Here is a 16,045-nt window from a genome sequence, read left to right as displayed (position 1 = left end):
AACCAAGAATCCAAGGTGTCTTTATGATGGCAACAAATATCGTTGTGACATCACAGTGTCAGTAGCTGTAGCTTATATGTTCCTCTCCCCACCAAAGGCAAGATATGTCCATACATATCTAGCAGTGTTAATCTTGACATCTGTTTAACATGAATGGATTAAGGCCTGTGTGATGTTGAGCCTACACTGTTGAAAACTGCATGTATAATTCCCTGTGAAGTTGAAAAGCTAAAACTCGAAGCTCTTTTGACAGATCTCAGCAGGTAAAAGTTGGGAGAGCTTTGGGACCTGGATTTTAGCTACTTAATTGAAGGCAGAGTCACATCTCCAGACTGCATTATTATACAAACATGCCCACCTCTATCTAAAGCCCTCTTCAGGGGACTGACACAATCGTCAGAATATTCCAAAAATGTCATGAATAAATGCGGGACATGGAACTATTTAGCCTTCTCTTGAAACTAAGCCTATTCATCATATGTAAGGCTTTCTTTTGGTTGTTTTGCTTGACTAGTGGATTATTAATTCTTTTAACATGTTGGTTGGACTTTTAATCATCTTAATTTCTTAAATTGGCAGAATGAATGCCAATGGCCAATGCAATGCAAACTTACACAAGGTAAATAAAAATGGGGCCATGACATTTCTTGATAATGCCATTATAGCCTGTCATTGTGAATGCACTTTTTTATTTAAAGCAAATATAGGAGAAAACAAAAACCCATGCTTTTCTTGACCATTGGCAGTCTCACTTAAAAAGGAAGTCAAGTACAAAATCTCTATACAACATTACGTTCTATGCAGCCCCACTAGTCTAAACATGATATTCTGATTGATATTGTGTTTTTGAAATATTAATTAAGCAGAAAAATCCACCTGTTTTTTTTTCATCTGAGGAGTGTCAATTTTGCTTTGACATGATAGCTACGATATGAGAAAGTGAGTAAAGTGCGCTTCTTGAGAAAAAATACAGTTACAAAAATAAACTGTGACAGGACAACTGAATTTATACACGTCATTAAGCCATAGCTTACATTTTACATGTCAACATGCAATGCCGCAACTTTTTGATCGTAAATGGCAGTGTGCTCTGTTTGCCGAACAGCTCATGGGCTCACCTTCTTATCACCAGCCGACGAGAGCATCATTTCCAGTCGGCTAAAAATCTTGTCACCCACGATTACCTTAAAGTATCTCCACGAGGCTGCCATGGCTCCTCCTGTCAGAATGGAAAAGTGGTATCAGTATGCTGTATTAGTTTATATTCCCAGGTACAAGGATAGACGGACAATATCATAACACGTGTTTAGGAGATTGTGCTTTGGACTAATGAAACCAAGCTTGACATTTTTGGACATAAGCCAACCAAGAAGATTTGTCTTCTTTTTGTGTCACGAATATGTGACTCATATTTTTTTTTCCTCTTTTGCTTGAATTAGTTATCGCGGCAGGGTTTCAACAAGAACAATCATTATTACTCATTTAAAACACAGGTTGCATTTCAGTGAGTCTTTTGTGCACAGGAGTAATGAAATTGAGACATCAGTGTGGGACATAGAAGGTCACATCTCTGGATGATTCATGACTGCGTCTTAAAAATTGGAAAAAGTAATATGACATTTGAGCAGCATATGAACGATTATGTTCAATTAATGATGGCTTTGGGTTGTGCTGTTGTCTGTACAGTGGAACCCCAGAAGTCAACCGCCTCTGCACTTGACATATTTCGGTTTTCGACACAAAATGTCAGGAAATCTTTGCATTGGTTCTCAGATAAAGCTTCGGAAACTGACGTTGGTTGGGGTTGTTTAAAAGCACTGCAGTCATTAAATTATTTTTGAGACTTTGGCTCTTATACCATGGGTAAGTACGGTTTGTATTTAAAAAGTGTTATTTTGTCATGTTTAACTTATTACGAGCTCATTATCTGTCTTTTAAATGTCTGATGTGTCAAGCGTCACATAGGAACAGCCGCATATGGGTGTGTTCCAAGCTTTTGCTGCACTATATTTTTTGGTGGATCTGGGGTTCTACTGTACATACACTGTACATGATATGTAATGCATACGTTGTATTACATTGCAGAACTAACAGATGCCATGAATAATAATTAAAAACAACATGTAGAGAAAAGATAGAGAAGTTTATCGCCTAATTTACAATACAATACCAGACTGTCCATGTAACTCTTTCTGAGGTTTTTTTCTTCCCTCATAGCCACTCTTGAGTTCTACTAGTTGTTGTCAGGCTTTGAGTGCATTTCACATTTGATCACCTGCAATGTCTCAACAGTCTGGCTAACCGGCACTGTCACAGAAATGTCACCCACAAGGGCTTGCATCACAATCCATCACATGATCAAATGAACCAAAGTGAACATGAACAAAAGAACCCATTTCCTTAAATTATGATGGACCCTTTCTTATGAAGGGGCCTTTAAAGTATATATTCCATACAAGCTTGGCAACAAAGACCCTCGATACAAAGGGAATTTCATGCTCTAAGGAACACAATTAATGCCTGAAATTCTCTGTTCAAAGATCAAGGGGAAATAAAAACAACCTTGGAATGTTTTTCTTTTTCACTTTTGACACCAAAGATTGTGTTGATGGTATTTTAGAATGAATTGCATTGTATAACAATGGTAATTACTGACAGTTTGAAGATGATTTGTTGAAATTGTGGCTGATAGCATACTATTTGAAGTATAATTGTAAGTGATCTGTGAAGAATTATTACAAGCAGAGCAAGTTCACTCTAATTTATGTCATAACAGTGCTGTTTTCATCACCAAAAACAAATAGATGAATACAATCAATATATTCATGTGCACAGAAAAATAAGTACTTACAAATGCAGTGCAGTGCATAAGAGGTTTCTTTTGCGCGTGTGCGAGCATGTGTGTGCGTGTGTGTGTGTGGTGGTGGTGTGTGTGTGTGTGTGGGGGGGGGTTAAATCCCGTGCAACCACGTCATTGTTGCGGTTAAATGCATGGAAAATGTTAAATGACCTTAATGATGATACACAAGAATGTCAAAGAAGATGGCTGATATTCCTCCCGATGCACCTGTCTTGTCCGCACAGCCACCAGCGCAGTGTCAGTAAAGCCTCATTAGAGCTGCAATCCGACTGTGGAGAGGGAATTTTCGCAACATTAACTTTAACATTGCCAATCCTGTAAATAATATTCTAGTTATAGCCCTGGTCACTCGCTAGAGGGAGTAGAGGAAGGTGAGGGCGAGTGGAGAGGTTTAAATGCGGAACAGTTAGTTGTAATTTTGTAAAATCTCATTCCTCATCTAATTCTTACTTTAACACTTTACATTTGCAAGTAGCACTCGGAAGATGGAGAGTTTTAGTTACTTTGAGTTTAGTTAGTTTTAGGTTTTGTTCGTAGATGAGAGAGAAGAGCAAAAACTAAAGTCTCCAGAGACCATTACGGGGGCACCGGGGTCAGAGTTTTTTATGGCAGGGATATTAAAATTGTAATTTCATGATCGCAGCGTGCATGACATCGCAATTGCTTCAAAATCCAGCAGAAGGGTGTGTGAGTTTGCTCTCTCTCTCTCTCTCTCTCTCTCTCTCTCTCTCTCTCTCTCTCTCTCTCTCTCTCTCTCTCTCTCTCTCTCTCTCTCTCTCCCCCTCTCTCTCTCTCTCTAACTCTCACTCGCTCACTCTCTCTCTCTCACTCGCTCTCTCTCTCTCTCTCTCTCTTTCAATGTCTCTCTATCTCTCTCTGTCATGTTTCACTTTTCTTCATTTTAGCACTGGCTCTCGTCCCTCTTTACAGCTCCTCCGGGATGATGCATTCTTTGCCGAATGGATGTCAGTCGGTGCACATAACAACCACCGATATTGCCGCCAAAGATTGTCACTTCCAAAAGTGCTGGCCAAAACAGGTTAGCACAATGCAAAGTTAACATCCATCCCATCCCATCCCATCCCATCCCATCCCATCCATCCATCCATCCATCCATCCATCCATCCATCCATCCATCCATCCATCCATCCATCCATCCATCCATCCATCCATCCATCCATCCATTCTTTTTCTGAACTGCTTCTCCTCACGAGGGTTGCGGGCATGTTGGAGCCCATCCCAGCTGACTTTGGGCAGTTGGCTGCGGACACCTTGAACTGGTTGCCAGCCAATCACAGGCAAAATAAACAAACAATAAAGGTGGGTGGAAAAAGTTAGGAGGAACAGGATGCTTTTTCCATCTTGACTTTCTAAAGATTTCAATGTTGCTAGATTGTTTGCTGCATGCTTAAAAAAAAAATACTATAGAAGTTTGGAAAGATGGTAAATATTGTATCTATCTATCTATCTATCTATCTATCTATCTATCTATCTATCTATCTATCTATCTATCTATCTATCTATCTATCTATCTATCTATCTATCTATCTATCTATCTATCTATCTATCTTTAAAATGTCTTAATCATTCATTTTATACTTCATATATTTTTTAAATTATCGGGTAATTTGTCAGGCACTTTTTTGTAGCATGGAGGGCTGTTAAATCGAAAAGGCTGCATGCTCAAGGTTAAATAATGAGAAAAAAAAATCAGCGAGACAAATCAGATAAAGGTGTTCAAAGGCAAATGCTTATGCAGCGTCGGGCACTATCGCCTGACCTTTACACAATTCAAGTCAACATGGCGGTGATGGGCCCCCAAAATGTAATTTGCCTGTTGACAGAAATTGCATAGACATCCAATTATTGAAAGCCGTCTTTGAGACTGTGCACTAAATCACGTGTCCTGTGTTGGGGTACTGTGGATATTGACAAGGTCGGAATAAATTGATGTCTGCTGTCACTTGATATCAATAGGTCATCTGGGTGATTTGACATATCTTGCGGTCAAACAGGCCAGAAGATGTTAAACACCTCTACAAGTCTATTGCTAATACAACAGCTGCCTCAAATCGTGATTGTGCAGTGTAGGGATTCATTTAATTAAAAACATGCATGAGCATTGCACCAAAGTTATTATAAAATAAAATCAATGGTATTAATGAGTTCTTAATTTCAGGAGTCCACAAATTCTCATTAAAGACAGCATTGCTCTTATTATATTATTGCCTGAGTCAATATTGAGGAGAGGCAATTATAGTTATTATTTCTACGCAAGCTGCACGCAGACAGCAAATCCATTGGTGAGTTGCCAAAGCACAGAGGAATTACTTTCTAGGACAAAATGAAGGTGAATAAGCCATGACAGCAACGAGCAGGCCTGGAGTTTAAAGATTAAAATAGAGTGAGAAGTTATTCATTTGATCTTCCAAAAGATGGCCTCCAACCTGTGCGATGTTTGCCTCTCTTTTTCCTTCCATCTATTATTCGATCTATGTGCTGACTTGGCTATAGCAGAGTTAACGAGGATAAGTGGACCACACAACAGACGAAGTAGTTCAATAAAGAAAGCTCGAGCAGATGTTAATGATTATGGATTTACAAGAATGGGAGAGAATACATGATCACTCTTCACAAGCATCTGCAGCGCCACTGTGTATCTTTATTAGAACATAAAAAGTTTTTACAAAAAGAGAGAAGTATTGAAAAATAATAATTTTACTCACTAATATGTTCACCAAATGTATTTTTATCTAACTTTTTTACGAATTTGCTATTTATGGCGTTATCTCATCTTCTGTTGTGCACGAACAAAATGTTAATCCACAAAGGCTCATCACTTTATATTTGATTTTTTTTCCCTCTCCAATCTTAGTGCCAGCACATTATAGAACACTATCAGTTCCACTACCTTGCCTCATATTAATTTTTCCCCTGGTTGGTTTTATATCCATTCTCTCACCTCTAACTTTAAACTCCCACATTAAAGCTGCATACCAATCATTCCAGTTTTAATACCCTGCTGAGATTAGATGGTATAATATTATGGAAGACAGCCAAAAGGTAGTTGGTCAGCAACGAGTTCAAACTGGTAAAGAAATGGTTTTAAGAATATAACCCATAACCTAAACAACTGTGTATTGGGGATCATCCAAGGATAAATATGCCAAAATTGAGTCAAGGAGAAAAATATGGACAAGCAATTTTTTTGGGTTACTAGGTTCCAGTGGGGGCGGAACTCTCGACTCAAAAAGGTTCCAACCTTACCACAGTTCAGTAACTCATTAAGTAACAAAACAGGTCATTGATTTTACAGCTTTGTCCAGGGATTTTATGGGACATAAGTGACTCTCATAAGATTTCACTATGCATCATTAAATAGGAGATGTAGATGATCCCCAAAACATTTTCCCCTCTGCAATGACAAAGAGACAAAAGTGTTTAATGTCCCACCTCAAAGAAATATGTGGAGTGCAGAGAAGCCTGAAGGTCACTGTCATTTCCCAGCTCAAACAAGGCATGTAAAGCATTCGAATTGATCATGATGATTGCAAGAAAGATCATTAGAACTGACTACCTTGATAATGTCCCTACACAGAATGTCTAAGAAGCACTCTGCAAGGGTTAAAATGGACCTCCATGCTTCCTCTCCATTTGAAAATTGATTTCATAATACATGAAAAAGCTTTTAAAGCTTTGCATAACTTAATATGTGACCCTCTTATGAGACGGCTGCAGTGAAGTGCAAAATTGTTGCTTGAACCCTCAGAGAGAAAGTAGACATGCAAATGCCGCCATCTGTCCACTTCGAAATTAATATACCAATATGAGCGCAAATTAGAGTTCATAATATTGATGAGGCGCCCTAATTCTCAGGAGTTCAGCAATGAATACTTCACAAGAATGCAAACTTTAAATGGGAGGAATGTAAGCCACTGCTGGTTGTTTAGTATCGAGTCATTGTAACTTCAGAAAACATCAATATATTCCTGTAATAATTTCTAGACCGCAGCTTCTGTATCTGGAGAAAGTCTAGCAGCATGGTGAGAAAATGCAAACTCCACACAGAAAGGCCTCAGCTGAGATTCAAACCCAACACATCAGATGTCATAATCACTAATGTTCACAACATCAGCTTTTGATTTAAATACATTTTGTGCAAAAGTCAGATTTTCTTAACCATATGTAAACATAGCTTAACCTCTACTGAGGGAAAAACACTGTGATAAATGCAAGCATGTAAAGGAAGTAGTTTATGTACATCACAACACCATCTTATATATATTTAGTAAGAGTATATTGTTCACTCAATGCAACTGTGTTTTTTTAATGAGTCAAACTCGTTGCTGATCCATATTGTAAGTACTTTAAAATCTGACTATATGGTGGAGCCACCATGGGAGTGGTGTCTACGGCTGAGAATTTCATTGATTAAATTGCACTGCTATTTCTGACCCACCAGGTTAGAGACAATTAGAAATCCGCAAAACAGCTCCATTTTGGAGGTTGGAACAGCATGGAGTTTGTAAATCTATTGTAAGATGCATGAAATTGCTTTTAAATGGCCAACTTATCTTCACGAATAACAGCCAAAGAATTCCCTTCTCAGGCTATTTAGTTTTTGACCTCATAAAAAAAATGTTAGTTCATGCACACAGGCACAAGCGTGCGTGCGCGCGCACACACACACACACACACACACACACACACACACACACACACACACAGTGCAAACATGAAAATGGATAAAGAAACATGATCAACAAGCGAACACTGACGAGTGCCTGGAGCAGCCGGGATAAAATTGCATCTGTAAAAGGCTACACGAATGGCATCAACTGCCCAAATGCAGTGAGACCCAGAGGCGACATAAATGAGATGGAGAAATCTGCGCACCGCACAACCTTGTGGCGCAATAAGTACAACAAGTAAATTAGAAGTAAAGGAACCAGTAGTAGCGATGGCAGATTTAATTTATTGTTTCTATTAACCAAAATTGCTCTAAATAGAAAACATTTAATATACAATTCAATCAGCTACATGACACTATCCGATTTTACTACATTTTTGTGTAACAGTTTAATGACTGCCTTTGATAAAGGCTTTTATTTTTATTTGATTTCACCAAATTGCTCGGATGTCCACTTGGTCTATTGACAATTGCGTTTGACAATTACTTTGATTTGGGCCTTTGCTTGACGAGGTGCACTCTTGTCTAAAGAGATTGCGTGTCTGGCTGGTGTTGCCAGTCGCTACACTGGTCTGCTCGGAGTGGCAGTTCAATTATTCACTGTAACTGGGAGATAGCATCTAAATGTTTGTCACATCCGCTGCCCAATGTTTAGGGCTGCCATTACTTTTATTCTGTCAGCATTGTCACTTCAGATGGGGGACTACATCAGCTCACTGTTGTCCCCCGAAGCAAAAACAGCGCAGGAGGCTCTGTTGTCCTCAAAGATACTCCTCTCCGCTTCTGAGGCAGCAAAAGCCTTCGGCTGGGGACTTTGATATGTTTAGCTCACAGCTAGTTTGTGAAGAATTATCAGTCATGATCAGTAGTTAAATATTTGTGATGCTTACAATGAGTGCATTGGTCCATTACGTTTAAATTATCTGAGCTCACAACTCTATTGTGATGCATAAGATTTTACAGTATGTCCCACTTCTAGTCATGACACCATTCAAGCTGAAAATGAACTAAGTTACCACTTTACTCTATGTATATGTACATAGAGTATGTATTTGGGAAGAATACGCAGTTATATTCAGTTGGGCTGTACATAGATATACTATTTTCATATTAATTTGAAGTTGTAACCCACTTATCCCTACTTGATGACATAAACTGTATGTTAAGAACCACTACTTTGTCAGATTTTTTATGTCAGCTTCATAGAGTTTTCTGTAGTCATAAGTTCCTTTTTTTCTAAGACAATAAACATCTCACTAAATTTGTTTAACAGTGATTGCAATATGAAGACTAATAAACCTCCATCATGTTGGTGTTTGCATTTTATGGTCCAAGCTTGGCCAGCCATGTACATTACAAACTTCAGATACCAGTTTAGGCCTAATCTATGCAACGATCAACTTTTATTACCATTGTATAATTTGGCACGAATCTGTTTCCCCGAGGACACTGCCCCAAATATACAAGTTGACAAATAGCCAAATTGAAAACTGGCAGACAACCAACCTTTATCTGCAGCACTTAGGGCGAACTCTCAGCCCTGATCCCTGCAAAATGTATTCAGAATAGTGACTTTTTCTTAACCTCATTATATTTCATGATAATGAACAAGGGGCACTGTGTGTGACACAGTCGGCTTTCATCTAATTCCACTGGAACTTTGCCAGAGAAACGCCATCTTTCATTAAATAGTTGAAGCTTGCCATCAAGTCCAGCCTAACCTACACAACTCGGAACTTTTGTTCATTGAACGCGTTCAGGTACAACACCGCCTGTTAAATATGGCCTGGAGCTCCACTCTCCACACACGCGGGGCGTAGTCGTAAGAGTTGTGCATGCTCGTATCAGAACGGAAACACCAAACGATCGTTTTTCCTCGATTGTATGAAAAAAGAGATCGTCTGAAGCCAAAATCGTAGTCATGATTAAAAAAAAAATCGATTACTAAGTAATAATAGTAATTGAGCAGCTCTACTTTTACTAACTAAGCCGTACTTGCCTTTTTGTGGTTGTAAAATGCTTTCTGCTGTGGGAATTCACAAAATGAATATGAACTCCTTTAAATCATTGCATGCCACAGGTGAATGAAGGACACAAAATGAAAACTGCTTTATGAGCATCTCTTTTATGTTTCACCATTTCATTTTAGGCAAGTGACAACAATTTGGACGAACATAACCTGGTGTATCTCATCTTGTTTCTAACTGGAGTTTACATAATGTCCCCCTTCCCAACTATTTTATTCCATCCATATATTCACACATACCAATTTTCTTGCGTTTATCCCCGGATGGTTTGCAGTGGCAACAGCCAAAGCGGAGCACCCCAGACCTCCTCCTCCCCAACGTTCAGCTCTACCAGGAGGATAACAAGGCATTTCCAGGTCATCTGAGACACCGTCTCTTCAGTGTTTCCTAGTTCAAGCTCCTTAAGTTGGGACAAGCTCAGGACACCTCACAAGGGAGACATCCTTACCAGTTACCCAGGCTACCTGATTTGGCTCCACTCAATGTGAATATGGAGGAGCAGCAGCTCTACTCTGAGCCTCTACCAGACGGTTGAGCTTCCCAGACTGTCTCTAAGGGAGAGCCCGGACCCGATAAGGAGGAAACTGATTTTGGTCGCTTGTATCTTTGATTTTCTTTTAGTCAGTACTCATAGCTTGTGACAGGTAAGTTAGGTGATGGTGGAAACATAGATTGACAGGTATCGAGAGCTTCACCTTTTGGTTCAGCTCCTTTTTAACCATGACAGATTGATACAAAGTGACTTGTTGTCCACCTGCTCCCGTCTTCCCTCACTTGTGAACAAGACCCAAAATAATTGTGCTGGAGCAGGATTTCATCCCTGACACAGAGAGCGATATCCACAGTCATTTGACTGAGGATCATGGCTTTCAAGATGCCTAGTCTCATCCCAGTGACTTAAGACTCGGCAGCCCAAACTTCTGAAACATGGTTGAATTTATTCTCCAAGGCCATAGAGGAACTGTAGCTTGTTTGATGACTCCCATAGAAAACCACACAAGTGTGATCCCCCACTTTAGCACTGCTACTGATGTGATGCTACTCCATGTGATGTTGCACAGCCACACAACATCCATCCCCACTTTTTAGTTAATGTTTTGAAAAGTGGGACTTTTTCTTCAGAGCAAGATACTCACTGACTTCAGAATGAGTTATATTTTTACAAATCGCACGCATCCTTGTATCAATTAAACTTTCTGAGTCTTTCATGCAGAAGCCGCTGGCCAAATGGACTGCTGGTTTGACTAGCTAATCACTTTAATGGGATTTTTGAATTAACTTAGCCTGCTTCGTTGACATCAAGAGTTTATTTATTATTCCACTTCCAAAAATTATGTTCCCACCCTCAAGTATCGTCCAAAGCTCTATGCCTATGCTGTACAACATTGAAAAAAATCATATTATACAATTAAACTGCCAAAAGTCATTGTTAATGATTGAAACGCTCACACTTAATAGACAAACAAGAGTCACAACTTGACTGTTCAAAATGAAACACAGTATTGAAGACAAAAACAATGCTCCCACCATCAGACAACTTGGTATGATAAAGCTATAAACAACCCGAGCAACAAATAATTTTAATTGAGTGTGCTTTGTATGTCTTGAAAACGGAAAGCAACAGATGTACAATAGGCATGTGTGTGCGTGCGTGCGCGTGTGTGTCAAGTCATTTCAGCACAGTTGTTGTATGCCTCCCATCTGAGGTGAGTCATACAATGCTAAAATGCAAATCATCTCATGGAGAACACAAGACTGCTGGGAAGGCATTCTCTTTGTGCCCTCGTTGCTCCACTGAGCTGAGTCCAATTTTCCATTTTGGAATATTTGCCATGGGAATGCTGCTGCGATTTGCTGTAGTTCAATCCACCTTCATTCGATGGCGGTGATACTTTAACTCCTGCGAATGCAATCCCCACTGTTCCATCCGCTGGCAGAGCTTTCCCTGTTGCTAATTGACACATCCTCTTGTTAATTATCAGGGTGATGTGACATGCGCGCACAGGGATCAGGGAAATCTGCATTGCTGATTCTGTGCTTGGTGTGTCACCAAGGTGTCCTTTGGAAGTAAGCAGCGTCTCAGGTGATTAAAGATCCTGTCATGTTAAATCTTCCGGGGCCAATAATTAAAACAGAAACATAAATTGGGGCCGAATGAAGTGTAGCCTAATGATTATTTCATCAATAAATACATAATATTCACATCTATTTTTGTCCATGAGTTAATGCTTAGCTTGCATTTTGTCTATATTACAGGGCAAATAATCAATCAAGAACAAGCTTTTTGCCAATCCAACAAGCATTTATGTATATTCAAGGAGAATGCAATTTTAAATTTAGGTCTTGAGTCAAGGTAGATGATCCTGCTCTAGACTGTGTTCTTGTTCTTAAAAAAAAAAAAAAACACTTTGATTGGAGCTGGAAAGTAAAGACTATTTATAACTTGACATTGTCTGCCTGAATTACAAAGAGTGGTGTCGCAGGTTAACATCCTATGTGGAAATATGAGAAATTGTGAAACCCACCCACACACAATAATAATAATACACTAAAAGGGTCAGTGTGTTTCACGACATTAATGTGTTTGAGAGTAAAAGCAATTAATTTGGCACAACAAAAATCCATTGACTTACAGTACCCGAGCAGCTGTTGCACTTCAGGTTCAATTATGCATGCGTTAAAACACTAGTTGTACCAATAATCACAACCTTTTTATACGACTTGGATATAAAGCATTGGGAATATTAAGATAAAACATTGTTGAGCAGGACCGAATGCAAACATTAGAAAGTAATTGTAAGGTGCTCTGTGGGAATGCAGTACAGTGATTAAGGTTACAAAACAATCTCATCATTATAACAATAGGGGGTTCATTCAGAAGCTTATGGCACATTTACAGCAAAGATTAACACTACATTTCACACTTGCCTTGGGTTGTTCTAATGCTTTACGTATCGAGGTGGAATTAAATCTTTTTGAAATGTCAGCATCACTTTTAAGTGTGATCACAATGCCACATTGATGTTTCATTTGGAGCTCGAAATATACATTTTTACATTCACTGACATAATAGAAGGTTGTGCAATTTATTGCATCAGACTGCATAGTAAATAAAACTGCACCTATCTTGTGATTTTCAAACAAACCCTGTGTATGAATTACTTATCAATATTTCCTCTCAGTCTGCCTGCAAAGTTTGGCTGACATGTTTAATTCAGTGGAAAGCATTACACGATAATAAGGTACTGGTATTTCTGATGTGGCTGGTGTCTGAATGACAAAATGAGTTTCCTTCCGAGTTAAGCTCATCGTATTCCCATGTTCTGTCATATTGTTGCAGAGTATTAACGTTTCTGTGTAAGAAGGTCAGACACCACTTCATGTACACTCAGGCTCATATTATAGGGCATCATCAAGCCCCAGGCAAAAATGCAGCAACCTGGGTGAACACACTCAAAGCCACTAATGAGGGCAGAGTCACATGAGTTTTCATCTACATGAAACCTTATACAGTATATTCATTTGTTTCCCTTTAAAGGGAATAACCCTTTAATTGTTGAACATTTATTTCTAATTCAGTCACGTAATGGGTTTCAGGCTATTTAATTGATAACGCAAAAAGAAATATTTTTGTGACAATATGCAAATTCTTTAAGGCTGTATTAACCTCTGCTGTACCGACTGACGTGCTATAAATGTTCACTCTATTTAACATTTATTTATACATTCGAGTTTTTGAATTCTAATTTTTCTTGGAACAATTCTGATTCTTTTAACATATATTCTCCTTGCGTATATTTTATTTCCATTGTAAAGAGTCCAACTCCTCAATAATTCTTTGTTGGTGTGCCAGATATAGTGGTACATTTCTGTTCAAACAAACTCATCTTTTGATAAATGTATGGCACTGAATGAGCTTTTTTGCACAGAAACAAAATTTTATAAAATGGTGTTTTGTCATCTTTAATGATGTAACCGTGAAACAAGAACAAAAAATCTTGCCTCGTTGCCCCGAAATATTTTATTTCTATCTTCTCCCAAATCACTCTTCTGTAGATGGGAGATAAGAAGGGCAGGCTACAACTCTGTTTTGAGAAAAGCCAAAATAATAAATAAAAACATGTACACATGCAAATTATCATTACCTGTGTGCCTCTATTATGGTTTTCATTCATTCATTCATTCATTCATTCATTCATTCATTCATTCATTCATTCATTCATTCATTCATTTTCTGAAATACATCTTTTTCTCAGTTTATTTATAAAGTACAAGAGACCAGGGCTTGTTGCCAAATGCGTAGTTAGTCACATTGCAATTACATTCTCCACAGAAGAAGCAACTAAACAATGGAATAATAGTTTTCTTCCTGCACATGGTCAGTGATCGTGTCCTGTCTCACATTCTGAGCTGAGATGAACACCAATTACCCGTTTTGCATAACCCAAAGTAAAAAAACAACAACCATTAACTGGATATATTTTAGAACAAGCGTCTTCCAGACAAAATTCCTAGCAGTGATCCATGTGGACTTCATGCAGAAGAGATGAAGACATCTTGTCAGTCTCATCTCAGTCATTGCTCTGCTTTAAGTCTACTTTAAAGTAGAGCTGTCATTAGCAAACATATTCTGTTGCAACATGTTCCCATCACTGCTTCGATTAAGAAATGGACTGAACAGCATGAAAACAAAAAGTACCATAGATTTCAATGGACAGAAGTTTCTAAGTTGTGGGGGGTTTTTTTGTTCACAATCACTCTCAGCAAACTGCACTGTGCAGTAAAAGGTGTTTTATTAGTTCATTAATTGGTTAACAAGAATGGGAAGTTCTGCCTAAACTCATTGCTGAAATATTGGAACATATTGTCTCAGCAGAATTGTGCCAACCTAAACTCTACCTCTTGGTGGAAAGGTGACTAAATACTTGATAAGAAACCTTCTTAAAATATACTTAGATAATCTTTCGTGACCAATCGTCATTGACTATCATTATTCAAAGTTCAATCGAAATAGAAAGAGAGAGGGAAAACAAAACAAACAAAAATATAAATCATGAGTTTGTTTAATTGTCTGCGGTGTGTATGCTCTACAGGTAACTTGATGGCATGGAAGGGAGGCAAAAGAGATAAGGGCCATTGTGCTTTCACACGGCTGAAGGCTGTGCGAAGGCTCAGGAGTGATATGTATGTAGTGACAGCACAGTGCCATGCTGTTGACACAGCCTGCCTCTCCCGGGTACCGGGGCTCGATTGCCTGCGGCTTGATTATTTACAGGATCGTGTGCTGAATTTTTTTTTTTTTTTTCTATGAGGACATCCTGAGAACCCCTCTTTTGCAAAGCCTTTTAATTGGGTCACAGCTATCATTTATTAATGAGACTGACTATATTCAAGTCTAGCTTTTTCAGTCCCATGATTATTAATGACTGTTGGATCAAAAGACTGATTCGACCTCCATGAAACACTACAGTATGTCAGCCTGAAAGAAAACCATGCAAAAAGACCTGCACAGCAAGGTTTATGACAGAATGTTAATTCAGTCACTTCACTTGATTTAAACCTCTTCTATAGCATACCAATCATTATTTTGTGTGGCCTTGTGCCATCATCTTTTTTTCTTCATAAAACAGGCATATACCTTTTCAACAACCTATAGGCCCACCAACGGAAAAACAAAATTAAATGACCAAAAAGCGTTGTCTTTTTTTTAGCCAATATATACAGTACTTTATTGTACACTACCATTGAAATGTTTGGGGTCATTTAGAAATGGCCTTTTTTTTTTTTTTTTTAAATAAAATTGCTATTTTTTTTTTCAATGAGGATAACATTAATCAGGAACTCACCCTATACATTGTTAATGTGGTAAATTACTATTCTAGTTGCAAGTGTCTCGTTTTTAATGCAATATCTACATAAGTATATAAAGGCCCATTTCCAGCAACCATCCCGCCAGTGTTCTAATGGATGATTAGAAAACACTTGAAAACCCTTGTGAAATTATGCTAGTTTTCATGGGAAAAAGTTGTCTGGGTGACCACAAACCTTCGAATGGTAGTGTATATGTTAATATTTAACCGTGGTCTTTTCTCAAGGTTTCTCATTTCCCCAAGCTGGAGTTTTGAGTTTTTCCTTGCCCTCTTGGGAGTTTAAGATCAGGGGATGTTTGAGAATATCTTTCGTTCTTCACATGTCCTGAGTGTTGTTGTTAGTCACCTAAATGTTGAACAGAGGCTGTGATTTACCGAAGTCAAATTCCTTGTTTGGCACGCTCAAACATGGTGAATAAAAAACTCTTGAACTCTTGAACTCTTGATTTAGACAATTCAATTTGAATACTGTATTTTCTGTCTTATTCTAACTCACAAACACATAGCCTTTTCTGGTCCTGCTTATTTTCTACATGGCTCACTGTGGTCAATGGTCTTCAGACACCAGCTCAGTGACGCTGCGGTATATAAACTCCAT

General features: G+C 38.5%; 1 protein-coding gene across 3 annotated transcripts in view; it reads right to left on the bottom strand.

Moving 5' to 3' along the window:
- pcdh11 (protocadherin 11) overlaps positions 1–16,045 on the bottom strand; it is a 232,684-nt gene that overhangs the window by 173,536 nt on the left and 43,103 nt on the right. For all 3 annotated transcript variants that reach the window (XM_088379239.1, XM_088379247.1, XM_088379256.1), the window contains one exon: positions 1,119–1,219. The gene's annotated coding sequence lies outside the window, so the exon portion shown is untranslated. The remainder of the gene's footprint in view (positions 1–1,118; positions 1,220–16,045) is intronic.

Source organism: Syngnathus floridae, chromosome 1, assembly GCF_059516105.1.
Source record: "Syngnathus floridae isolate MCC-2025c chromosome 1, RoL_Sflo_1.0, whole genome shotgun sequence".
Lineage (NCBI taxonomy): Eukaryota > Metazoa > Chordata > Actinopteri > Syngnathiformes > Syngnathidae > Syngnathus > Syngnathus floridae.
This window is presented reverse-complemented; position numbering and strand designations above follow the sequence as displayed.